We start from the raw sequence: 26898 nt of genomic DNA, 5'->3' as shown, positions 1-26898 counted from the left end.
GTCACCGTAAATAGTCAGCCACACGCAGTCACCATAGATAGTCACACGCAGTCACCATAGATAGTCACACGCAGTCACCATAAATAGTCACACGCAGTCACCATAAATAGTGACAAGCCTTCACTTTACACACGTTATAGTGTTACCTCCCTTAGTATGCCCAGAGGAAGGGCAGTACAGCAGCCATGGTTTCCCTGCAGGTTTCCTCCACTGGGGATTTTTCCTGTCCTGCGTGTTGCTGTTCCCTCTTCGTGAGTGATGGGAGGTAACAACCAAAACACATAGAATAAAAATAAATGTTCCATTATTTAACTTACTACCCTTGGTCTGAGTCATTTTTTTCTATTTCTGATCGTAAAATCTAGTTTACAGGGGTCCGGTGAAGTAACACTCACATATAGCCTGGATATGCCGTAAGTATGTAATTGGTGCTGTCAGACCGCTGGCATTCTCACTGATCATGTGTATGAAGGGGCTGCTGTATTTTGGGGGTCACAGCAGTCCTTTCATGGTCACCAAGGCAAGATCTGTGTGAGAGAAGAAAAAGATATGGTTCAAAAATATTTTATAAGTTGCATCGGACAATACAGTATAATACAGTTGAAGGAGTAGTCAAGCTATAGTCAAAACCTAGCCACAATCCCTTCTCCTTGCTAATTCCACCACCACCCAGTGTCCCATACAATTTTTATTTTTAAAAAACAAAGCATAACAAAATTGACCAAAAATTCCCTGTTGTGGATTGCTACACATCCCCATATAGAAGAGGACGGCACGAGAGGAGAAGAGGACGGCACGAGAGGAGAAGAGGACGCCACGAGAAGAGAAGAGGACGCCACGAGAGGAGAAGAGGACGCCACGAGAGGAGAAGAGGACGCCACGAGAGGAGAAGAGGACGCCATGAGAGGAGAAGAGGACGCCACGAGAGGAGAAGAGAATGCCACGAGAGGAGAAGAGGACGCCACGAGAGGAGAAGAGGACGCCACGAGAGGAGAAGAGGACGCCACGAGAGGAGAAGAGGATGCCACGAGAGGAGTAGAGGACGCCACGAGAGGAGTAGAGGACGCCACGAGAGGAGAAGAGGACGCCACGAGAGGAGTAGAGGACGCCACGAGAGGAGAAGAGGACGCCACGAGAGGAGAAGAGGACGCCACGAGAAGAGAAGAGGACACCACGAGAGGAGAAGAGGACGCCACGAGAGAAGAAGATGCCACGAGAGGAGAAGAAGAGGAGGACGACACAAGAGAAGAGGAAGATATAACCTGTCAGCAATTCTGCTTCTTGTGTTCAATCAAAAGGGTATCACACTGTGAATATTTCGTAGAAAGACTGAAAGGGAGCCTCAGGGCCACAGCCTGAGACTATAACATGTCTCCAACATGTGCCTCGTGGTTGCTGTACTCATGTAATGGCAGTATGTGCAACAGTGCCTGAAAGCCTAAGACTGACCGGTGTACAAGACCAAAACGGAGTCTAACAAGCATAAAGATACTTCAAAACCCCCGATATCTTGCCGGTTGAACTAGGTGATGAGTCATTGTAAGATGTGGCCTGGAGAAAGTCACCTTCAGGAAGTGTTCCTACTAAGGTGGAATGGTTCTGGACCACTAGCTAGAAGTCTGTACAGAGGGGCAGTCAACCCAGGGTGAGCTGGGAAGTGGATTTGTAACTGCCAGGCTAAGCGCCTACCATTAGGGCTAATGCCCACGGCCGGATTTCCGACGCATAAAACGCGGCGGAAATCCACAGCGTTACACTGCAGCCATTAGGTTCTGTTGAATCTAACAGCTCAATGTTCACGCTGCGAAATTCTACAGCGGAATTCCGCAGCATGAAATAACCTGCGGCATGTCCTATTTGCCGTGGGAATAGGCACGGCCGGCTTCCATTGTAGTCAATGGTAGCCAGCCATCACACTATACCTCGCACTGCAGATCCGGGAGGTGAGTATGGGGTCTTTGAGGGGGTGGCGCTGTGACAGACCCTGCTGCCGTATTCCGCTGGCGGAGCCCGTCATGGCGTGGGCATTAGGCCTTATTTTAACCACAAAGTTCTTATACAGACTATGTAACAATCATCTTATATCCTTTGTGACTGATTGCTATGCTTTGTGTCTCCTGTGGAATAAAGTATTCTTCTGCTACTGTTGTTGTCCAGCTTAGTTATTGCGCCATCTTCCTGCATTGCAATTGGGTCAGATGCCACAGTTAAAAAAAATTCCAGTGCCAATGCTCGATAAATAGCTGTGATTGGCTAAGCGTCAGCCAATCAGAGGCAGCACTTCCAGGAGGTGGGTATTTTTCAATCCCCAGGCAGAAGAGATAGAAGAAGAACAGTGACGGGAACCCGGGGAGAAGCGGCAGATAGGGCTTAGATTAGGGCTTTGATAGTAGGATTCCCTACTGTCAAAGTTGGATCACACCGCACAAAAATCACGTTTTCGTGTGATGCAACAGAGAGGAAGGCTCCATAGGGAAACATGGGCAATAAAACCTCATGAGTCGCGTGCATATCGCGGGACCCGTGAGGTTTTTGTGTCTGGATGTCGCACACTCCAAAACATCGTAGGTGTGAATTCACCCATTGGAAAGCATGGGCTGAACGAACACGTGATCTGTCGCATTATCGCAACACGACAAAATCACACAACCTTGTCGCTCATGTGAATGAGGCCTTACAGGTACATCTAGTGTTAGACCACGAGAAATACAATAAAAAAAACCTAAAATGTCATATTACAACTTCCATAACAAAGCCAGTATACCTCATGGCTAAGGTGGTCAAGGGGGTCCGGGCTAAAGCTAGAATTCCTTTTCTCCTTTCCCAGGAAAAAAAAAAGAATCCTAAATCCCCCAAGGCATCGCTGACAAATTCAGTAAATATTGCCACAAGTTGTATTACCTCTCAAATGATAGCTACACTCCACAACTTCATGAGCACTTTGTTGAAAACTTTTTGATGTAAATTTCCCCCCTGCATCTCACCTCATCCCAACTTCAAGGTCTCAACAATCCCATCTCAGACCAGGAAATAGAACCATCAAATCTCTAAAAGTGGGCAAAGCTGCGGGTCCAGATGGGTTTGAAAATGAATATCTTAAGACCTTTTGACATATTCTACTCCTGCACATTCAGAACTTCTTCAATCAGGCAATACATTCAGGTCACCTTCCCCCCAAAAACCTCAAAGCAACTATTATAACACTTGCAAAGGAGGGTAAATCTCCAGACTCCCCAAGTAACTTTTGTCCGATCTCTTTCCTAAATTCATTCTTAAATGCCATTAAACATCCCCGTCAGACAACGGTACTCACCAGAGCGGCCCTCTCTCCGATTTAATCTTTTCTGTACTAATGGAATCCCTAGCAGAATCAATAAGATCCAACCCACTAATTAAGGGGATCCCCTTAGGGCATTCCATACAAAATAAACTTATTCCCAGACAATGTGATCTTTTTTTTTCAACAATAAATTTTTATTGAAAAGCTTGCTTACATGAAAATTTGTGTTCATTAAACTTTACAAACAATCACATCAATAAGTGACATATAATATGGATCCAATTACATTATAAGTCGGTTGGAGTAAAGAACTCAGCTAGAAGTTTGTCACAAAGCATTTTCTAATTTTCTAAAGAAAGAAGAAAGTAGGTGAGTATTAATACGGGAGCACATGGGGTAGGGGGGGGAGGGGGGGTTGGGAGGTGTGGGGGGGGGGGGGGGGTGGGAGCAGAGGGAGGGGAGGTTAAAATATATTGATAGACAAAAACTTAAAGAAGGCCTGGAACAAGGCCTGTAAGTGAAACTTACTCAGCAAATATTACATAGGACCACACGAACTTTATTCTAATTTTGAGAATTTTCTTAACCATGGATTCCACGTCTCATTAAATTTAGAAATCCTGTCGCTGCGTAAAGCAAGTATTTTCTCATATGAACTATGTTCAGTTATTAGATTAATAAGTTCTGAGCGATTCGGTGGGATTTCGGACCTCCATTTTTTAGTAATTAGATATTTTGCACCTAATAGGATATGTCCTATGAGGTTTTTAGAGTGGGGGTCTATCCCACCTGGGTCTATCAGAAAGAGGGCCAGTTTCGGGCTAAAGGGAAAGTTCCCCCTGAACACGTCTCGCAATAATTGGAAGGTTTCCTTCCAAAAGGGTTTTATTTGTGGGCATGACCAGAAAATATGAAGCAGGGATCCCTGCCCCCCACATTCCCTCCAACACTTGTCATCTAGGGCTAATTTTCTACATTTCAGAAGAGTTGGAGTAAAATACCACCTCGTGAGTACCTTTAAATGGGTTTCTATCAAATTTGCCCCTCGCGAGGCTTGTCCAGCCCATTTGAAGGCTTTCAGCCATTGATCTCTGGGAATTTCCAGCTCTAGATCTTTCTCCCAGTTTAATAAGTGGCATTTTTTGGAAGGTCTCAACATACCAGTGAAAATGTCATAGAAAAATCTAGTCTTTGCATTCATTTGGGTGTTGTTTAATATTGAAAGCACTACTTTTGGGATTTTCAGAGAATTAATATTCTGTGCGTAAAGAAGCGATGCAATTTGCATATGTTTATATCCTTCAGTTGCTGAGATATGAAATTTAGATCTAAGATCTTGGAAGGATAACAGATGGTCCTTAGAAAACAAATCTGAGATGTAGTGAATTCCACTGTTTATCCATGGAGTTAGCCTAAGGTTGGGTATAAGAAATTCTAGTGCTCTAAGGGGTATGTTGTAGTAGGTAACGGGAGAATTTCTCTCGGATTTTAGGAGGAGTTCTTTCCAGGCTTCTATTGAAGCTTTCATCGGGGGTGAGAGTCCAGACAATATTAGATGTTTTTTAAGGTTGGGGGCGAATGTGGTTAGAGTGAGAGCATGTAGAAGGAGGGATAGAGGTCTTTGACTGTTGTGCTCTAGTTCTAAAGTTGGCCAGCTTAAGTTAGGGTTATGCCGTAGCCAGGAAGGTATTTGGCTAAGGATCGTGGCTTTACGATAAGATTCCAAGTTAGGGACACCCAATCCTCCTTGGTTTTTGTTTAATGATAATGTGGATAATGCCATTCTTGGTTTTTTATTTTGCCAAATATACTTAGATAGTTGTTTCTGGAAGCTTTCAATTGTTTGTTTTGGAATTTGTAATGGTAGGGTTCGGAAAAAGTGAAGAATTTTGGGTAAAATAATCATCTTATATGATATCACTCTTCCCAGCCAAGATAGAGGCCGTTTGCTGAAGGAGTCTAGTTCATTTTGTAGTTGTTTTAGCAGGGGGGGGTAGTTGGCATTTGCTAGTTCTGAAATAGGACAGCATAGTTTTATTCCTAAATACGGGATACTTTTAGTTTGCCATTGAAACGGGAATTCTTTGCTAATATCTTGTTTTAGTGTGTCGTTTATATGCATGCCTAAAATTTGGGATTTAGTAATGTTTAGTTTGTAGAAGGATGCTTTTGCGAATTTAGTAAGGGTGTGATGGACTTTCCTGAGAGAATGTAGTGGACTAGTGAGAGAAAGTAAGATGTCATCCGCAAATAGGCTAATTTTATGTTGTCGGAATCCTGCGTGGATACCTTGTATGTCCGGGTTACTTCTTATATGCTCAGCTAGAGGTTCCATGACCAGCGTAAACAGGAGCGGTGACAAAGGACAACCCTGACGGGTACCATTGGTAATGGGAAATGAATTTGATAGGGTTCCGTCAACTAGTACCCTTGCGGATGGATTTGTATACAGTGCAGTTATTGCGTTATAGATAGTGCCACTAAATCCGAATTTATTGAGTGTGGAAAAAGCAAATTCCCAATGGAGGCGGTCAAATGCTTTTTCCGCATCAAGCGCGACCAGAATTGAAGGAGTGTGTGTGATAGTGTTTTTGTTGATCAGGTTTATGATCCTTCTAGTCGCATCCGATGCCTGTCTTCCGCTAGTGAAGCCGACCTGGTCCGAATGGACTATGTTGGGTAGAATTTTTAGGAGTCTGCAGGCTATTGTTTTGGCATAAATCTTTATGTCGCAGTTGAGCAACGATATGGGCCTGAAGTTGACGGGTGAGACGGGATCTTTCCCTGCTTTGGGTATGGTCACAATCGTTGCTTCCAACATCTCTGGGGGAAAAAAGCGTTGTTGTATGCCTTGGTTGAATGCTTCTGCCATGTGTGATGTGAGCGGTGAGTGGAAAGCCTTATAATAATCGTTTGAAAAACCATCTGGTCCGGGTGCTTTTTGGGGTTTTAGAGAGTGGATGGTATCTTTGAGTTCCAATGGTGTTATGGGAATGTTTAGTTGGAGAAGCTGATTCCGTGAAAGGGATGGGAGCTTTATCTCTTCCAAAAAAGAGTCTATTATTTGGGTTGTTGGTTGGGGTGTTTCTGCATCATCTTTTAGGTTATAAAGCTTACTGTAATATTGTCGGAAGGCTTCTGATATTTGAGTAGGATGGTAAATTTTTGTTTTTTTGTTTTTTGGATCCAGGATGTAGGGAATCAAAGATTTTTGAGTTCTTTTTTTAACTATTTTGGCTAACATGCGGGAGGGCTTATTGTTTGAAATATAGAAAGTGGCTCGGGAAGATTTTTGTTCTCTGTCGTAATTGTCTAGCAAAATACTTCTAAGTTTATGCCTAAGATCAAAAAGTTCTTTATGCAAGTCTTCTGTGGGAGATTTCTGTAATATTTGTTCTGTATTGGTTATTTGTGTAGTAAGTGTATTCAACTGTTTCATTTTTTCCTTTTTATGATGCGAGCTAATTTTGATTAGGGTTCCTCTAATATATGCTTTATGAGCATTCCATATGGTTAGTGGGGATACTTCCGGGGTGGTGTTTTTTGCAAAATATCCCTTAAGGTCCGTTAGTATCTTTTCGCAATATTTTGGAATTTTCATGAGAAATACATTATTCCTCCATGTTTTTGCTTTTTCTTGTGTGTTTTCCAAGTTTATGGAAATTTCTGTTGGGGCATGGTCGGACCAGGTTATTGTGCCTATTTGGGCTTCTTTAAGCCACGGGAGAGCGTTTTTGTTGACTAGAATAAGGTCTATTCTGGAAAAAGCCTTATATCTGGCCGAGTAAAATGAGAATTCTTTCGAAGATGCATTTAGACATCTGAATGTGTCAAACAGATTCTCTTTCTGTAGCCAGGGTAATAGGGAGGGGGGGGATCTCAGGAGTCCTCTTGACGAGTCAAGTATTTTGTCGGGGACTGCGTTGAAGTCTCCGCATATTATTAAAGTTCCCGTTTCACATTTCCTGATCTTCCTCATTATTTTATTTAGGAAACGTAGTGGGGCATGGTTGGGTGCATATAGATTCACTAGAGTGAAAGGTTTGGAGTTTATCTTCCCTGTCAAAATAAGGTATCTACCTGCAGAGTCCGCATTTTGTGTGAGAATTTCGGTATTGATAGTATCTCTGAATGCTATTAGGACCCCTGCTTGCTTTTTAGGGGCACATGCTGTGTAGATCTTGGGGAACTTTTTGTGGGTTAATACTGGAAAAGTGGGGGAAGTGAGATGGGTCTCCTGGACACATAGAATGTCTGCTCTAGAAGATACAGCTTCCCTCCAAAGAGAGGAACGTTTAAAGGGGGAATTCAACCCGTTCGCATTTAAAGAGAGAATTTTAATTGGCATTTTTTTTTTTTTTCTGTTATGTTTGGGATTTAAAGAGTTGAGACGTGGAAGATCCTATGTTATTTGGACCTGAGAGCAAGTAAAATTTACTACTGTAAAAAGTAACTAGAAACTAGCTATTGTACAGCAAAATGTTAACACTTTCTTAATAGAGCTGAATTATTTTCACAGATTATAACGTTACAGAATATAAATTTGAAAGAGACAGAAAACAAATCACTTTCCAGATGTAAAGTGACGAAGTAGAATTTGTCTCAGGTTAAGAAACCTGTACAATGATGGTGGGGGGAAAAAGTTCGCCTGGAAAACGCCGAGCTCAGCCACCAATTATTTTTAAAGGAGAAGACTTCCTCTTCTTTAGTGGTAGTCATTTGTAGGGTAATTCTTGGTCTACTGCTTGAGGTTTTTTCGGTGGAGGCTGATGGTGTTGTGGCGAGGGGAGAGCTATGCCCCACTTTCTGCAGATCTGGGTAGCGTCCTCTGGATTGAGAAAGACGTGGGTAGTGTCGTCTCTTCTTATCAGAATTTTAGTCGGGAAGCCCCATCTGTAAGGAATTTTTGCTTGGCGCAAAGCCATGGTAATTAAAGAGAATTTCTTCCTTTCCAGCATTGTGGCTTTAGATAGATCCGTAAATAGATGAATATTTTCATAGGGAGCTGGTAGCGGATTAGATTTCCGCGCTGCTAACATTAAAGCTTCCTTTGTCTGAAAAAAGTGCACCCTTGCGATGATATCTCTTGGGATGGACTCGGCAAGATATCTAGGCTTCGGTAATCTATGCGCTCTATCTATAGATAGATCTAGATTGGAGGCATTAGGAAGCAAAGTAGCCATTAGGCGGTTTAAGTAGGCAGGAATCTCAGATGTTATAATATTTTCCGGGACTCCACGGATTTTGATATCGTTTCTCCTGTTCCTGTCCTCCATGTCCGCAATTTTCGTTTTTAGTTGGGCAACTTCATCTACCAGCTCATAATGCGCATCTATTAGTGCATTATGCGACTGCGAGAATTCTCCCATTTTATTTTCTGTGTGTGATACTCTTTCTTCTATGTCCTCTATTGTGGTTTTCAGGGACTTTCTCAAGGAGTTGAAGTTAAGTTGTAGGGAGTCGCTTAAAGCGATTACCATCTCTTTAATAAATGATTCAGATGCTGGTTGGGAGGACGAAGGAAGAGCTGTGATATATTCTTTTAGAGATGGGGTTTGTTGCTCTTTGTTTAATATATCATCTATCTTGGGTCTTTGTTTGAGCGGGCTTACTGTGGGAGACATGTCTTCCAACAGGAGTAAAGAAGAAGCCGCCGCCATTTTGTGGGCAGCATGTGAGGATATGCTATTCCTTTTTTCTGCATTTTTATTATGTGCAGGAGGTACTTGTATCTCATTTTCTAAGATGTATGGTGAGCGCTCCGGTGAAGAACGATCTTGGGGCCCTATTTTGTGTTTATTTGGGCTATTTAGTGCAGAATTCTCCTGTGAGATATGTTTGATAGTGCCGGGCGCCATTTTGTGGGCATGCTGTGGGGCACTACTGTGTCTTTTTTCTGCCTTTCTGTGTGAAGCAGGTGTGTCGGCAATTTCACTCACCGTTTGTCTGGATGAGAGTTCTGATGGGGATCTTCTGTGAGCTGGGGGTGAGAGAGAGCCCTCTCTTCTGCTTCCCGCGCTGGACGAGGGAGAAGTCGCAGCGCTCGCTGCAAGGGCTTGTCTGGCTGTCGGCGCTGAGAAAAAATCATCCAGCCTTTTTGGATGCGGACGCTGGCCTCTGCGTCGGGACATCTCCAGGAGAAAGCCTTAAACAGGTGATGTAACTTAGTAGCTTCTTCTTGTCTCGATCGCTGCAGCAGGACCTGGGATGTGCAGGAGTCAGACAGCAGATCGGTCTCCCCTCCTTCCGGCACGTAGGTGGCTTGTGATGGGGCCGCCGGAGCTGTGGGGTGCAGGAGATTGCGTGGGGTCTAGTCGTCTGTGTGGGTTGCGGGATGGCTTGTGGTGTAACACAGCGCGGCAGCCGTGGATGCCCCCCTCCCCTCGATCGTTGCTGCGGGACCCGGGAAGTGCAGGAGTCAGACGGTGGCTCTGTCCCCCCTCCCCCCGGCACTGAGGTGACCTGAGACGGGGCCGCCGGAGCTGTGGTGTGCAGGAGATTGCGCGGGGACCAGACGTTTGTGTGGGAAGTGGGACGTCTTGTGGAGTATCACAGCGCGGTAGCAGTGAGTGTACCTCTTATCCCGATCGCTGTAGCAGGACCTGGGATGTACAGGAGTCGGGCGGCAGCTCCGTTTCTCCTCTCTCCGGCCCGTAGGGAGCTTGCAAAGGGGCCGCTGGTGTTAAAGCTTGCAGGAGAACGTGCGGGTAGAAGAGTACTTCCAGGCTTCTGTATAAGGTGCCGAACGGCTTGCCACGTCTCCACCACCTCTCGCAGCCCGGTATCAGCCTTTTCCCGGTGTTTGGCAGTCGATCCAAGTGCTTTTTGTCGCTTTAGGAAGTCTTTGCTCACGGAGCTCTGAGATTAAGCGGCCATTTCAGCGCTCGGCCAGGCCACGCCCCTCCAGACAATGTGATCTTAACACTATCCGGCGCTGGATAATGCCTTCGTGTCATCGCTACCATTCTAAAATTTAGCTCGGTCTCATTCTAAAATTGAACGTATGATAGCAGGCAGAGAAAATACATCAATTCTGCCATAGTTTTTTGTTTTTTTTTACAGCGTTAATCATGCAGCATAAATGACACAATACATTTTTTCTGCGGGCCGGTAAGATTACAACGAGAAAATAAATCTTATTTTTTTAAGTTTTTCCACTTTTCTGCAATAAAACCCTTTTTTGGAAAAACTTTTTTTTCTAAATCGTTGCATTCAAAGTTCTATAACTTTTTTATTTTTCCATGGACGGAGCTCTGTGAGGGTTCCTTTTTTGCGAGGCCAGCTGTAGTTTTTATTGGCACCATTATCAGGTACATATGGCTTTTTTGATCACTTTTATTGCATTTTTTTGTGAGGTAAAACGCTAAAAATTAGCGTTTTTTTACGCTTTTTGCCGTGCAGAATAAAAAGCATGTTAAACTTATTGTACATGTTGTTATGGACACAATGATACCAAATATGAGGAATTTTTATTTCTATTTTTATGCCAATATGAGAAAAAGCACAAAAAAATGTACATTATTTTTATCTTTTTTTTTTTTTTTTTTTTTAATATACACACCATTTGTCTTCCTCTGGGGGACTTACATCATATCCCCGATGATCGCTATGATAAGGCATTGCAGGACTTCTCCCTTGCAATGCCGTATCGCTTGTTATAGCTATCATAGGCAGTGGTAATACAGGATACCCGGCAACCAGCCGGGCACTCTGCGATTACATCGCGAGAGCTCAATGATGTCACAAAAGGAGCACGCTCCCTTCCCATGCCGCAACCTAGGCTGTTGCAGAGGGAGGCCAGCTATTGGTGACAGCCGGCTCCCAGTGCCGTATAGCGCAAGATCTCTTCTGATTTCGCACTATCCACATGACATAAGGGTATGTCCAGTTGCAGGAAGTACTCTGCTGCCAGGATGTACCCTTAAGTCCTGTGGAGGGAAGGGGTTACACATTGGTGCTACTGCGACTCTGACAAGTCCTGGTCAGCCTTGGAGGCCTCTTTGTCCCACATCATGAATTGGACGGCCTTCCTGCGAGCGTCTTCTTTTAATCCACTAGATCTCCCTGCAACCATTCGACTCTGTGTAGAGGTTTTTTTAAACAATTTTTCAGCGCTCCGATGTCAGCGGCTCTTCTGCATGTGTATGCCATGGAGACCCGGGGGTTCGTCTATTGTAACTTTTTCCTGGTTATGGGCCATTTACACGGGACAATTATTGCTCTAATTTGTCCAAATGAATGAATCTGAGTGATAATCGTGCAGATTAAAGGCACAAAAATCGCCCACTTTCCATTCACAGGCTTTCACACTGACTTTTCAGTCAGCCTAAAAACCATTGCTGATCGCTTGTAGTTCTGTCTAAATGCTCCCTGCTCAGAAAGGTGAAGCGCTGAGTGAGAAGCCTGCGATCCAGCGGAGAGTCTATCAGTGTAAACGCTCTGCATGAGCGCCAACAGCCTTAGCGGACAACCACTAGAAAGGATGCTTATTATTGTCAACTGCATATTATACTGTGAGACCACAATAAAACCAAACCCATTACCGTATGTGTGACCACGGGTTACTGCTGCAGTGCAGGACAATACTCGGGTATGCTACAGAGGGCACTACATTACCGTATGTGTGACCACGGGTTACTGCTGCAGTCCAGGACAATACTCGGGTATGCTACAGAGGGCATTACATCACCGTATGTGTGACTATGGGTTACTGCTGCAGTCCGGGACAATACTCGGGTATGCTACGGAGGGCACTACTTTACCGTATGTGTGACCACGGGTTACTGCTGCAGTCCAGGACAATACTCGGGTATGCTACAGAGGGCACTACATTACCGTATGTGTGACCACGGGTTACTGCTGCAGTCCAGGACAATACTCGGGTATGCTACAGAGGGCATTACATCACCGTATGTGTGACTATGGGTTACTGCTGCAGTCCGGGACAATACTCGGGTATGCTACGGAGGGCACTACTTTACCGTATGTGTGACCACGGGTTACTGCTGCAGTCCAGGACAATACTCGGGTATGCTACAGAGGGCACTACATCACCGTATGTGTGACTATGGGTTACTGCTGCAGTCCGGGACAATACTCGGGTATGCTACGGCGGGCACTACTTTACCGTATGTGTGATAACGGGTTACTGCTGCAGTCCAGGACAATACTCGGGTATGCTACAGAGGGCACTACATTACCGTATGTGTGACCACGGGTTACTGCTGCAGTCCAGGACAATACTCGGATATGCTACAGAGGGCACTACATTACCGTATGTGTGACCACGGGTTACTGCTGCAGTCTGGGACAATACTCGGGTATGCTACAGCAGCCTGTGACCCCCAATAACAGGACTGAGCGGGGGAGGGGAGCATATGGCGGGCAGTTCAGTTACTGCATGGGGAACAGGTTTAGATTATAAACCACTCAGACAACTCCTTTAAGACGAGTTCTACAACATATTACATGTACCCCACAACAGGACCATTAAGGCTGTGAATTGCCAGGTAAACTGCATTTACAGTAGCAGCAAAATGCCGCGGAAATAACCTCCCCAAAACCCGTGCGGAAACGGACAGGCGGCACGGAATTCACACCCGCAACATGTCAATTATGTGGCCGTCTCCAAGGCAGAACGCACGGCCTCTCAATGAAGGGGTGCGCTCCGCAGAGGGATTCAGAATAACACCCCCACAAACGGCGCGGCTTTAGAGGCAGGCATTCCGCGGCTGAACTGTAGCGGGACGTCCGCTGCGGATACTGCGCTGAAAATCAGTCCCGTGAGCGCAGCCTAAAACCTGCAGCTCGTCACACAAAAAACACAATCCCTTACAGCCTCGTTGGTGGAAAAATAAAAGTTCTGGGTCTTTGAATGCAGCGAAGCAAAAAAATTTTTAAAATAATAATTGGGGGAGAAAAAGTGGGAAACCTAAAATATTTATAGTTTTGTTGTACCAAACCGCAGAGAAAAGTTCTGAAGTCATCGAGATAACAAATGGCAGAATCCATGTGTTCCCGCCCCCATAAAGCTCCGTTATAAGCTGCTGCAGCCCATGTGCGGGACACGGCTGCAGCCTGTAACCATGTCACTGGGCAGACCCAGAGCTGCCGGTAGGAGACCTGCGGCCGTCTGGCAGAGGAGACTAGGTGTCTCATGGAGGAACCCATTATCACATAACGGCTCATGCCCCCCAACGAAGCGCTAAACACTGGTCTCCCCGCAGCTCTTTAACAAGAGACTGCGCATGGCTGCGGGCGCAAGGCGTATACCCGCGGATCACATAGATATGCAGGGGGAATTTATTCCCCTCTCTGTTTCACTATTGCGTATAGACGGCATTTCATACGCTGCCTTTACCAATGTACAGGGATCACGGTGTGGGGGGTACAGGATAATAGACCACGCCGCCATCTATATCTCATGTATCGATATGAAGTATCTACAGGCACACATGTATGGATCAATGAAAGTCCAGTGACCTTCATGGACTCCATTTACCACGTATCACGCAGCTGTGTGGCCCACGCATAATACACGGTAAACACGCGGTCCGTGGACATGAGACCTTTATCTGCAACAACTCCTTTACATGGTATCTGTCAGCTCGAACATGCCGGTTATAGAGCAGATATATAGCTTTACGGCCGGCTTCCCACGATCGGATTACTATTGCGGAATCCCCGGTCTGCGTCCGTACGGAGCATCCACAGCAAATCGCATGCATTGAAGGGTAGATACTTTTGCTTTTTCCTTCACACTCGCGGATACGAATTGCGTATCCCGTGAGCGCAGGAAAAAAGAAAAATCACAGAATGCTTTATTTTGCTGCGGACGGCCTACATTGAAGTTGATTGGGCTGCCGATCAGACAGTATCAGACACAACTGGCATTACATATGGGCTGTGGGTTCCCACGCCATCTTCTAGCGACGGCACGGCAAATACAAATATTGAAAAAAGAAATCTGTACTGCGCGTGACTGACGCCGAGCCTCCGTGGTCATCAGCATTACAGATAATGCAGGTCTGCGTGGTCGTCAGCCGGGGTCACAGACGGATGCCACAGCAGACCTAACTTGTGTGCAGCCGGCCTAACTTGTATATTATTCATGTCAACCTCTGCACATTGTGGGCTGAATAGTCCAGGGGGCGGTCCTATCAGTGATTGACAACTATCTGAATGACTGTACATACAGAGGTAGCTGTCAATCACTGATAGGACCGCCCACTTGACTGTTCAGCTCACAATGTGCAGAGGTTGACATGAATACAAATAATACTGAATGTCTTCCCATAAAACTATACATTAACCCTCTCAGCGCCTCCTGCGCTATAACATCATGCCTGTAGTCTGGACACCATGATCCAGCCGACGGGCTCCCTGTAAAGGCTCAAACACACTTGCGTTTTTTTAACACTGCGATATTGCTGCGTTTTTTTTAACGCGATTGTCAATGGGACTTTCTAATGTTAAAAACGCATCACAAGTTGGTGCTTTGGGATTTTTGTGCGATGCCTTTTTAACATTTGAAAGTCCCATTGACAATTATGTAAAAAAAAACGCAGTGATATCGCGTGAAAAAACGCACAAGAAAAACGCAAGTGTGCAGGAGCAGTGATGTAACCTTTTAGAGACCGAATGCCCAAAGTGCAAACCAAAACCCACTTATTTATGGCATAGTGCCAACACGTCAGGGGGCAGGGCTTATCACCACGTATGATTTTACCCCGTCGTTATAACAAGGATGGGGCTGTTTTAAACTAGACAGGGTGCAGATTTTGACTGCTTTTTGGATGCAGAAATGCTGCGGAATTTGCCACGGAAATTTCCGCTGAGGACACTCTGCAGCATTTCCGCCACGAGTAAACATACCCCATCAGTAATACTGACCTCCTGCAGTGGCCTCCGCGGTAATGGGGACCCCCTGCAGTGGTCCCAGCGGTAGGGTTGCCACTCGGACGGTATTTTTACCGCCAGGCCTGTGCAGGTATTTTTTTTTCTTTACCGACCCTGTTACAGGCCGGTATTTTTGTCGGGGCCTGGGGACTGCAGGCTGTGACAAAAACGCTGGCCTGTAATATAGTCTGCTGCAGGCAGCCATGATGCAGCAGACTCGCAGAGAGACAATGATGACGCGCTTGCACAATGGGCTTTTGGGAACGCTGGACTAGCAGCAGGCAGCCTGTGATGGGAGTCGGGAGTCTCGGTTGGGACGCGTACACAGCCGGGCCATGGCGGGCCATGGCTGGGTCACTGGGTGGCTGCGTCATTAGGGGCCTGACACCTCCAGAGGAGCAGCTGTGGGGGATAGCAGCCTTGCAAGCACTGCCAGCTCCCGCAGCACACATAGCCGCTTTTCATCATTACATTAGGCAAGAGAAGAAAGAGACCCTGACAGCCACACTCTGCGGAGGGGAAGAGAAAAGAGCAGGTGCGGATTGTATCATTGAGTTTAATGACAGCTGTATACATACATGTTCACTATGTATCCCCTGGTGCCGGCTGTGGGGCAGGGAAGTAGGGCTACTTGTATGGAGGAGGTTACTGTCAGCAGCAGCCATCATCAGCTATTAGTCCACGCTGCCAGTTGCCCCAAGTGTCTTCTTGAAGTTCTGTCCTCTCTGTCCATTGGGCTTCTCAAGAACAGTGATTGACAGCCGCAGTGTCCAACCAGGAGGCCGATACAGCTGCCAATCAGAGCAGCTCGATGGGGTGATCTTCAGGAAGGAGACCTCTCTGCAGACCACTTGCAGCAGCGTGGAATAAACCTCCAATGTATCACTGCTGCTGATAGTAACATCCATCACACCGGTATTCTTTAGGCCCCCAGCACACGGGCCGAAATTCTGCGTCAAGATTTTTCCGCAGAATTTCCGCCCCTGGACACCTGCATAGGATTACATTGCAAAACGGAATCCTATGCAGACGGCCCCGATTTGTCCGAGTGAAAATACACGCGGAATAAAAATCGTGGCATGCTCTATTTCTGCGAGCAGATCTCGCAGAGGCCCGCACAGAAATGTCTCTCTCGGCGCCCCGGTTCTGCTCCGCGCATGCGTCGGCTGGCCAGCAGCCGGCACATCTAAGAGCCGGAGCCGCAGGAGAGGCGAGTTCCGCATTGGTCCCGGCAGAATTCTCGCTGTGGGATTTGACCCGGCCATCTGCAGGCAGCCTTAGGCTCACCTGCCTTTACATACAGCTGTCTTCAGTCTCTGCAAAGGTGTTGATACTTTTGCATATTGGTGATCTATCCCTACAATATGTCAGCAATGTGTCGTTTGCAATGATCTGACCCCTGGGACCCTATGATCACAAGACACAGTCCCACTCTCATCTGTGCACCACGTCTGCTTTTGCAGCTCAGCTCCACTCACTTCAATGTGGCTGAGCTGCAATACCAGACGCCATGCACAGACAAGTTTGGAGCTGTGCCTGTAAAACCTGAAAGGCTCTGATCTCTCACGCACAGCATATCTGAGGAACAAGGTTTTCCACGCACATACTATTGATGACCTATCCTCAGGTTAGGCCACGAATATTTAATTGGCTGGGGTGCGCCGCAAAGCACAAGGGTTGGAGTGGAAGCAGTTGGCTCCGACCCCTGTGTAGTGGCCAGCACTTCTAATTGCAAGCTGGGGTCTCATTAAAATCAATGACACCTGCGCCTACAACTATAAGCACTGGCCACTCCACGGGGGTCAGAGCCAACTCCGACCCCTGTGTATTGCAGTACTGAAAGCGGGCGCCCAATCAGCTGGGATCTCGAGTGGCGCACCCCAGCCGATCAACTATTATTGATAGGTCATCAATAATATTTCCTTGGAACCTCCCTTAACTCTATGGCTATGATGAGGGAAGCAAGGGAGCCGGAAATAGGAAGACCACTATAGATATCCATGATGAAGGCCATATGCTTAGCCTTCATCAGATGTAAGCAGTGATCACTGAATGATTAGAAGAGCAAGATTCTACATTGACACAAAACTATTAATTCCTGCTAAGCATTTCATCCTGGCTGTACCCCACAGATCACCCCTTGTAGACCCAGGAGAACAACTGCTTCTTTACTAAATAAATCATCTTTAACCCCAAATCATAAGTCATGTTAAGGCACAACCATGGAGGACGGTGCCTGAGTCTATTAGTTTTTATAGTTTTACAGTCTACTTAGAAAGGGGTATCAAGAAATAACTAATGAGGGATAGAAATTATAATGGGGTTATTTAAGAACACAGGCCACCAAGCAGTAAGGCTCGGTTCACATTGGGCGGATTTGCCGCAAAAATCCCGTCCACACAGGACGGCGAATCTACCATGGCAAAGCCGGCGTTGCGGCGCGGATTTGCCGTCCGCAGCATGTTCATTTTTCTTTCTTCCGCTGCAGACGCGCTCTCCTCTATGGGAGAGCCGGCTGTAGCGGAAAAGCCCGCAGCTAAGTCCTGTGGGTTTTGTAGCAGTGGATTCCCGGTGAAAATCTTGCGGGTTTTCGCTGCGGCCAAACCACGAGATTTCCGCCTGGAATCCGCCCAGTGTGAACCGAGCCTAAATGCTCAGTAAACACATGTTTTGCCAATACATAAATGTACTTCTTTACTCTTTCCACCATCATCGTTTCCGTATTTAGTTTCCTCCTCACGTGTCAATCAGAAACCTCTAATTCCATCCCTCTTGTGTGTTTCCAGCATTTACTAAGATGTTCTTACTGAAATACAGAACCCCCACCTTTCCCCTGCAGCGGCCCCGGTATTCATAGTGACACCCAACAGCGGCCTCGGTAGCAATAGTGGCACCCCACTGTAATGCTATTACTACTGGGGGCGGTATAGGGGACACCATTACTAATAGTATCCCCTATATCAGCCCCAGTAGTAATAGTGCCCCACTAAGACCCATATACTTACCCCTAACTCCTCGCCGAAGCGCTGCTGCTGATCCTAGGTGCACACTGTGCTCCTCCCTTCATCTCCCTTCTGTGGAGATGAAAAATCAATAAATGTAAATGGCCGATCCCTGAGGCCTAAGAGGGGCCGCATCGTCAGAGGGGGATTCCCATTACAGCTTTTCATGGCCAAGAAGGGAAAACCTGGTGACTATTCTGACACTTGTCAGCAAGAGCCGAGAGTACAGCGCCCGTAGCTGCCATGGAAAGTGACCAGGAGCCAAGAACAAGAAGTGCAGCAGTGAGCCATGCAGCCTCTGTGATGTCGGACATTCTATAAATGGCGCAGTGCGCTCTGCTACACGGAATCCTGTGGCTCCCATTCACTTCAATGAGAACTATGGAAATACTACTTGGCTCTCCCATAGGCTCTGGCCGGCTGCTTCGGTAGCCGTTCCCCATACTCTTGGTACTCACCTGCTCCCGCGATCCAAGGGTGTCGCCCTCTGCAGTCTGCGTGCGGCAGAAAATCTGACTTTAGAGTGCGGTGTGCGTATCTGCCATCTATATATATATATATATATATATATATATATATAAAAGATGAAAGCCATCACTAACTGACGTACAGAATCTAATTCTCTCACTTCCCGATGTCGTAGAAAGAACAAGCGTCCAAATTTTATGTACGGAATCTAACCCCTTGAGTGGCGGGTTTCCTACCACCCTGTCGTGCCCACCAGGGCAGGTTTTTTAAAATGGTCTAATCATTGAATTTCAACTAATTTTGCAGTTGCGTCTCAAGAGCCATAACTTTTTCATTTTTCCATTGACACAGCCATATGAGGGCTTGTTTTCTGCGGGACAAGTTGTGATTTTTTAAACAGGGGGGAAGAAAAAAATAAATGGGGAAAAAAGAAAAAAAGGGGCCATGTCATTAAGGGGTTAAATAATGCATTAACTTCCTTCTCTGGGTCATTACGACGCATGGATACCACATGTGTGATTGTATTTTTGATTTTTTACAAAGTAAAGGGAGACAAGTGTTTTTATAATTTTTTTCCTTTTTTTTTATTATTTTTTTTTATTTTTTTTATTTTTTTGTCCCTTTAGGGGACTTCCACAGGGACCCATCAGGACCCCCTGATCACATTCCGGGGGTCCGATGGTGACAGCCCTTTACATGCTGCAGTGACAGCCTTTTACATGCTGCAGTCACATAGACTGCAGCATGTAAAGGGTTAACACAGCAGAGATTGGAGGTTTTCTCTGATCTCTGCTGTAAGAGCTAGTACCTAGCTGTCCTCTGACAGCCAAGCACCAAACTCTCCCTGCCACAGAGACCATCGGCTTGCTTCTGACAAGCCGATGGTCTCTATGGCAACCTGTAAACAAAGCAGGAGATTGCCGGCATGTCGGCAATATCTTCTGCTGGTTTTTCAAAGCCCTTGCTTTGTTCTCTGTGGGTCTGTGCAGGCAGAGCACAATGCCACAGCTTGTGGCATTGTGCTCTGCAGCTCCCATAGTGATACATAGCCCAGAAATCTTCCGGGCTATGTCGCTATGAGCAATGGAGCTCGTCCCGGAAAATTTCCGGGCGTGCCACTCAAGGGGCTAATTCTCTCACTTCCCGATGCAACAAATAATTACACAAATTTTTACCGCACAAATGTGAAATTTGCCATAACCATTCTTTATGTACTAAATATTGGAAATTTAAAGGGTTGCAACTTGATTTTTCAATCCTATGCATAAAAGTAAGTGACCCCCTATGTAATGTAACTAACAACACACATTTGTACTGCACAAACTTGAAATTTGGCATGACCATTCCTATGTAATGTAACTAATAACATATCTGCACCCCACGATATATGAGACAGTTATCATCTCAGCAAAACAAAACGCATTTATCTAAAGTAACCTCGACTTCATAAGATTGTCCGTGTGAACACCAGATAAACACCAGGACCAAATTAGCTAGTACACTTATATAGGAGAGTGCGTGTGCAGCAATCTGAGGGGGGGGAGGGTCAGACGTTTGTGCTGCGCGCCGACTTCAGAGGCGACACCGCAGGACGCTCTCTCGCATACGACTCCATTCAAAAGAATGGGGTTTATACTCTTGTGAGATTTGTCTCGCAATGCACCGATCTCGCACGATTTTCTTGGCCATGTCACAGTCTATGGAAGCCATCTGACCCGCGGCCCGGTCTGCAACGACATTGCAAGAAAGTCGCAGGTACCAGTGTCATCACCCAGCGACGGCGCACATCTGACGGTAGGAAGCAGGTACAGGCGGAAGCCGGCCGGGCACAGGGGCGGATGACGCTGAGGGCAGAAGCAGGTACATTATAACAATACGTTCCAGCAGCACACAGAAGAAAACACCACTCCTGTGGTTGGATCCCCCAAGAACGATGCAACAGCCGTTTATGGACCAGACCAATTCCGTACAGTAGCGCAAATTAGGCTTGACAAAGATATGATTTAGGATCAAAACGTTGCCATTGTCTCACCAGGGGAGAATAAAGGCTTGTTGATTTGTTTTCTCTACACCAGCTGATGCTGTTGCATTTTTCCTATGGCAAGAATCAGGTACAAGAGGACGCCGGCCGGCACAGGGGCGGATGATGCTGCGGAAAGAAGCAGGTACAAGTGGACGCCGGCCGGGCACAGGGGCGGATGATGCTGCGGAAAGAATCAGGTACAAGAGGACGCCGGCCGGCACAGGGGCGGATGATGCTGCGGAAAGAAGCAGGTACAAGTGGACGCCGGCCGGGCACAGGGGCGGATAATGCTGCGGAAAGAAGCAGGTACACGCGGACGCCGGGTACGGGGGTGGATGACGCTGCGGGCAGAAGCAGGTACACGCGGACGCAGGCACACGCAGATGCAGGGCACGGGGGAGGATGACGCTGCGGGCAGAAGCAGGTACACGCAGACACTGGGCACAGGGCCAGATGACGCTGCGGGCAGAAGCAGGTACACGCAGACGCCGGCCGGGCACAGGGGCGGATGATGCTGCGGGCAGAAGCAGGTACACGCGGACGCCGGGCACAGGGGCGGATAACGCTGCGGACAGAAGCAGGTACATGCAGACGCCGGGTGCGGGGGCGGATGACGCTGCGGCCAAGAGAAGGTACACGCGGACGCCGGCCGGGCACGGGGGCGGATGACGCTGCGGCCAGAAGCAGGTACACGCGGGTGCCGGGCACGGGGGCAGATGACGCTGCGGCCAGAAGCAGGTACACAAGGGTTCCGCGCACGGGGGCGGATGACGCTGCGAGCAGAAGCAGGTACACGCTGACGCCGGGCACGGCGGCGGATGACGCTGCGGGCAGAAGCAGGGACACGCGGACGCTGGACACGGGGGCGGATGACGCTGAGGGCAGAAGTAGGGACACGCGGACGCCAGGCACGGGGGAGGATGACGCTGCGGGCAGAAGCAGGTACACACGGACGCCGGCTGGGCATGGGGGTGGATGACGCTGCGGGCAGAAGCAGGTACGCGCAGACGCCGGCCAGGCACGGAGGCGGATGATGCTGCGGGCAGAAGCAGGTAAACGCAGACGCCGGGCACGGGGGCGGATGACGCTGCGGATGGAAGCAGGTACACGCAGACACCTGGTACGGGGGCGGATAATGCTGCGGCCATGAGCAGGTACACGCGGACGCCGACCGGGCACGGGGGCGGATGACGCTGCGGCCAAAAGCAGGTACACGCGGGCGCCGGGCACGGATGATACTGCGGGCAGAAGCAGGGACACGCGGATGCCGGGCACAGATGACGCTGCGGGCAGAAGCAGGGAAACGCGGACGCAGGGCACGGGTGACTCTGTGGGCAGAAGCAGGGACATGCGGACGCTGGGCACGGGGGCAGATGACCATGCGGGCAGAAGCAGGTACATGCGGACGCCGGGCACGGGGGCAGATGACGCTGCGGACAGAAGCAGGTACACGCGGACGCCGGTGGCGGATGACGCTGTGGGCAGAAGCAGGCACACGTGCACGCCGGGCACGGATGACGCTGTGGGCAGAAGCAAGGACATGTGGACGCCGGCCATGGATGACGCTGTGGGCAGAAGCAGGTACACGCAGATGCCGGGCACAGGGGCGGATTACGCTGCGGGCAGAAGCAGGTACACGCGGACGCGGGCCGGGCATGGGGGTGTATGACGCTACGGGCAGAAGCAGGTACACGCAGATGCAGTACACGGGGGAGGATGACGCTGCGGGCAGAAGCAGGTACACGCAGACGCCGGGCACAGGGCCAGATGACGCTGCGGGCAGAAGCAGGTACACGCAGACGCCGGACGGGCACAGGGGCGGATGATGCTGCGGGCAGAAGCAGGTACACGCAGACGCCGGGCACGGGGGGCGGATGATGCTGCAGACAGAAGCAGGTACACGCAGACGCCGGGTACGGGGGCGGATGACGCTGCGGCCAAGAGCAGGTACATGCGGACGCGGCCGGGCGCGGATGACGCTGCGGCCAGAAGCAGGTACACGCGGACGCTGGGCACGGGGGCGGATGACGCTGCGGGCAGAAGCAGGGACACGCGGACGCTGTGCACGGCGGTGGATGACGCTGCGGGCATAAGCAGGGACACGCGCCTGCCGGGCACAGGGGCGGATTACGCTGCGGGCAGAAGCAGGTACACGCGGACGCGGGCCGGGCATGGGGGTGTATGACGCTACGGCCAGAAGCAGGTACACGCAGATGCAGTGCACGGGGGAGGATGACGCTGCGGGCAGAAGCAGGTACACGCAAACGCCGGGCACAGGGCCAGATGACGCTGCGGGCAGAAGCAGGTACACGCAGACGCCGGACGGGCACAGGGGCGGATGATGCTGCGGGCAGAAGCAGGTAAACGCAGACGCCGGGCAGGGGGGCGGATGACACTGCGGACGGAAGCAGGTACACGCAGACACCTGGTAAAGGGGCGGATAATGCTGCGCCCATGAGCAGGTACACGCGGACGCCGGCCGGGCACGGGGGCGGATGACGCTGCGGCCAAAAGCAGGTACACGCGGGCGCCGGGCACGGATGATACTGCGGGCAGAAGCAGGGACACGCGGATGCCGGGCACAGATGACGCTGCGGGCAGAAGCAGGGAAACGCGGACGCAGGGCACGGGTGACTCTGTGGGCAGAAGCAGGGACATGCGGACGCTGGGCACGGGGGCAGATGACCATGCGGGCAGAAGCAGGTACATGCGGACGCCGGGCACGGGGGCAGATGACGCTGCGGACGGAAGCAGGTACACGCGGACGTCGGCGGCGGATGACGCTGTGGGCAGAAGCAGGCACACGTGCACGCCGGGCACGGATGACGCTGTGGGCAGAAGCAGGGACATGTGGACGCCGGCCACGGATGACGCTGCGAGCAGAAGCAGGTACACGCAGATGCCGGGCACAGGGGCGGATTACGCTGCGGGCAGAAGCAGGTACACGCGGACGCGGGCCGGGCATGGGGGTGTATGACGCTACGGGCAGAAGCAGGTACACGCAGATGCAGTGCACGGGGGAGGATGACGCTGCGGGCAGAAGCAGGTACACACAGACGCCGGGCACAGGGCCAGATGACGCTGCGGGCAGAAGCAGGTACACGCAGACGCCGGACGGGCACAGGGGCGGATGATGCTGCGGGCAGAAGCAGGTACACGCAGACGCCGGGCGCGGATGATGCTGCAGACAGAAGCAGGTACACGCAGACGCCGGGTACGGGGGCGGATGACGCTGCGGCCAAGAGCAGGTTCATGCGGACGCGGCCGGGCGCGGATGACACTGCGGCCAGAAGCAGGTACACGCGGACGCTGGGCACGGGGGCGGATGACGCTGCGGGCAGAAGCAGGGACACGCGGACGCTGTGCACGGCGGTGGATGACGCTGCGGGCATAAGCAGGGACACGCGGCCGCCGGGCACCGCGGTGGATGACGCTGCGGGCAGAAGCAGGGACACGCAGCCGCCGGGCACGGCGGTGGATGACGCTGCGGACAGAAGCAGGGACACGCGGACGCCAGGCACGGGGGAGGTTGATGCTGCGGGCAGAAGCAGGTACACACGGACGCCGGCCGGACATGGGGATGGATGACGCTGCGGGCAGAAGCAGGTACACACGGACGCCAGCCGGGCACAGGGGCGGATGATGCTGCGGGCAGAAGCAGGTACACGCTGACACTTGGCATGGGAGGGATGATGCTGCAGGCAGAAGCAGGTACACGCGGACGGCGGGCAGGGGGTGCGGATGCCGCTGCGGACAGAAGCAGGTACACGCAGACACCTAGTATGGGGGCGGATGATGCTGCGGCCAAGAGCAGGTACACGTGGACGCTGGCCGGGCACAGTGGCAGATGACGCTGGGGCCAAAAGCAGGTACACGCGGGCGCCGGGCACGGGGGCGGATGACGCTGTGGCCAGAAGCAGGTACACACGGCCCCCGGGCACGGGGGGGGGATGACGCTGCGGACAGAAGCAGGTACACGCAGACGTCGGGTATGGGGGCGGATGACGCTGCGGCCAAGAGCAGGTATACGAAGACGCCGGCCGGGCACGGGGGAGGATGCCGCTGCGGCCAGAAGCAGGTATACGCACACGAGGGGCACGGGGGCAGATGACGCTGCGAGCAGGAGCAGGTATACGCTGATGCCAGGCACGGATAACGCTGTGGGCAGAAGCAGGGACACGCGGACGCCGGGCACAGATGACGCTGCAGGCAGAAGCAGGGAAACGCGGACGCCGGGCACGAATGACTCTGCGGGCAGAAGCAGGGACATGCGGACGCCGGGCACGGGGGCAGATGACGCTGCAGGCAGAAGCAGTTACATGCGGATGCTGGGCACGAGGGCAGATGACGCTGCGGACAGAAGCAGGTACACGCGGATGCCGGGGGCGGATGACGCTGTGGGCAGAAGCAGGGACATGCGGACGCCGGGCACGGGGGCAAATGACGCTGCGGGCAGAAGCAGGTACACTCAGACGCCGGGGGCGGATGACGCTGTGGGCAGAAGCAGGTACACGCGGATGCCGGGCACGGATGACGCTGTGGGCAGAAGCAGGGACACGCAGACACCTAGTATGGGGGCGGATGATGCTGCGGCCAAGAGCAGGTACACGTGGACGCTGGCCGGGCACAGTGGCAGATGATGCTGTGGCCAAAAGCAGGTACACGCGGGCGCCGGGCACGGGGGCGGATGACGCTGCGGCCAGAAGCAGGTACACACGGACCCCGGGCACGGGGGCGGATGACGCTGCGGATAGAAGCAGGTACACGCAGACGTCGGGTATGGGGGCGGATGACGCTGCGGCCAAGAGCAGGTATATGAAGACGCCGGCCGGGCAGGGGGGCGGATGCCGCTGCGGCCAGAAGCAGGTACACGCAGACACCTAGTATGGGGGCGGACGATGCTGCGGCCAAGAGCAGGTACACGTGGACGCTGGCCGGGCACAGTGGCAGATGACGCTGCGGCCAAAAGCAGGTACACGCGGGCGCCGGGCACGGGGGCGGATGACGCTGCGGCCAAGAGCAGGTATACGAAGACGCCGGCCGGGCACGGGGGCGGATGCCGCTGCGGCCAGAAGCAGGTACATGCTGAGGCAGGGCACGGGGACGGATGACGCTGCGGACAGAAGCAGGTACACGCAGACGCCGGGCTCGGGGGCGGATGACGCTGCAAGCAGAAGCAGGTATACGCTGACGCCAGGCACGGATAACGCTGTGGGCAGAAGCAGGGACATGCGGACGCCGGGCACAGATGACGCTGCAGGCAGAAGCAGGGAAACGCGGACGCCGGGCACGGATGACTCTGCGGGCAGAAGCAGGGACATGCGGACGCCGGGCACGGGGGCAGATGACGCTGCAGGCAGAAGCAGTTACATGCGGATGCCAGGCACGGGGGCAGATGACGCTGCGGACAGAAGCAGGTACACGCGGACGCCGGATGACGCTGCGGGCAGAAGCAGGTACACGCGGACGCCGGGGGCGGATGACGCTGTGGGCAGAAGCAGGTACACGCAGACGCCGGGTACGGATGACGCTGTGGGCAGAAGCAGGGACACGTGGACGCGAGACACGGATGACGCTGCGGGCAGAAGCAGGGACACGTGGACACGAGACACGGATGACGCTGTGGGCAGAAGAAGGGACACGCGGATCTCGGGCACAGGGGCGGATGACACTGCGGGCAGAAGCAGGTACATGCAGATGCCCGGCATGGGGGCGGATTACGCTGTGGGCAGAAGCAGGTACATGCGGACACTGGCCGGGCACAGGGGCGGATGATACTGCGGGCAAAAGCAGGTACACGCGGACACGGGGACGGATGACGCTGCGGGCAGAAGCAGGCACACCCAGACGCCGGGCAAGGGTGCTGATGACGCTGCGGGCAGAAGCAGGTATACGTAGACGCCGGCCAGGCACGGGGGTGGATGACACTGCGGGCAGAAGCAGGTACACGCGGGCGTCGGCAGGGCACGGGGGCGGATGACGCTGCGGGCTCTAGCATGCAGTAGCCGACCCAGTCGTGTGCAGCTGCCCTTAGTGGTAAAAGCCACATGACCTTCACATCTGCATAAGGGGCCCCGTCACACCACACCCCGGGAGAGGGGGTCACACGCAGAAGAGAGAGGGGGGGGACCAGACACACCCCGTGCAGAAGAGAGCCCTCCACAGAAGAGCACTTACCTCACCAGTTGCAGCTGCCCACCACAGCCGGCTCCCCTCCTCAGTGCTGG

At 51.1% G+C, this 26898-nt stretch overlaps 1 long non-coding RNA gene across 1 annotated transcript; it reads right to left on the bottom strand.

Annotated features, from left to right (window-relative positions):
* Positions 1-117: 117 nt before the first annotated feature.
* On the bottom strand, positions 118-26898 carry LOC136619877 (uncharacterized). The gene is made up of 3 exons (XR_010791074.1): positions 26849-26898; positions 396-527; positions 118-247 (listed from the first exon to the last, which is right to left on the bottom strand). It is a non-coding gene; the product is annotated as an uncharacterized lncRNA (long non-coding RNA).

This window comes from Eleutherodactylus coqui, chromosome 3, assembly GCF_035609145.1.
Source record: "Eleutherodactylus coqui strain aEleCoq1 chromosome 3, aEleCoq1.hap1, whole genome shotgun sequence".
NCBI classification, from domain to species: Eukaryota; Metazoa; Chordata; class Amphibia; order Anura; family Eleutherodactylidae; genus Eleutherodactylus; species Eleutherodactylus coqui.
This window is presented reverse-complemented; position numbering and strand designations above follow the sequence as displayed.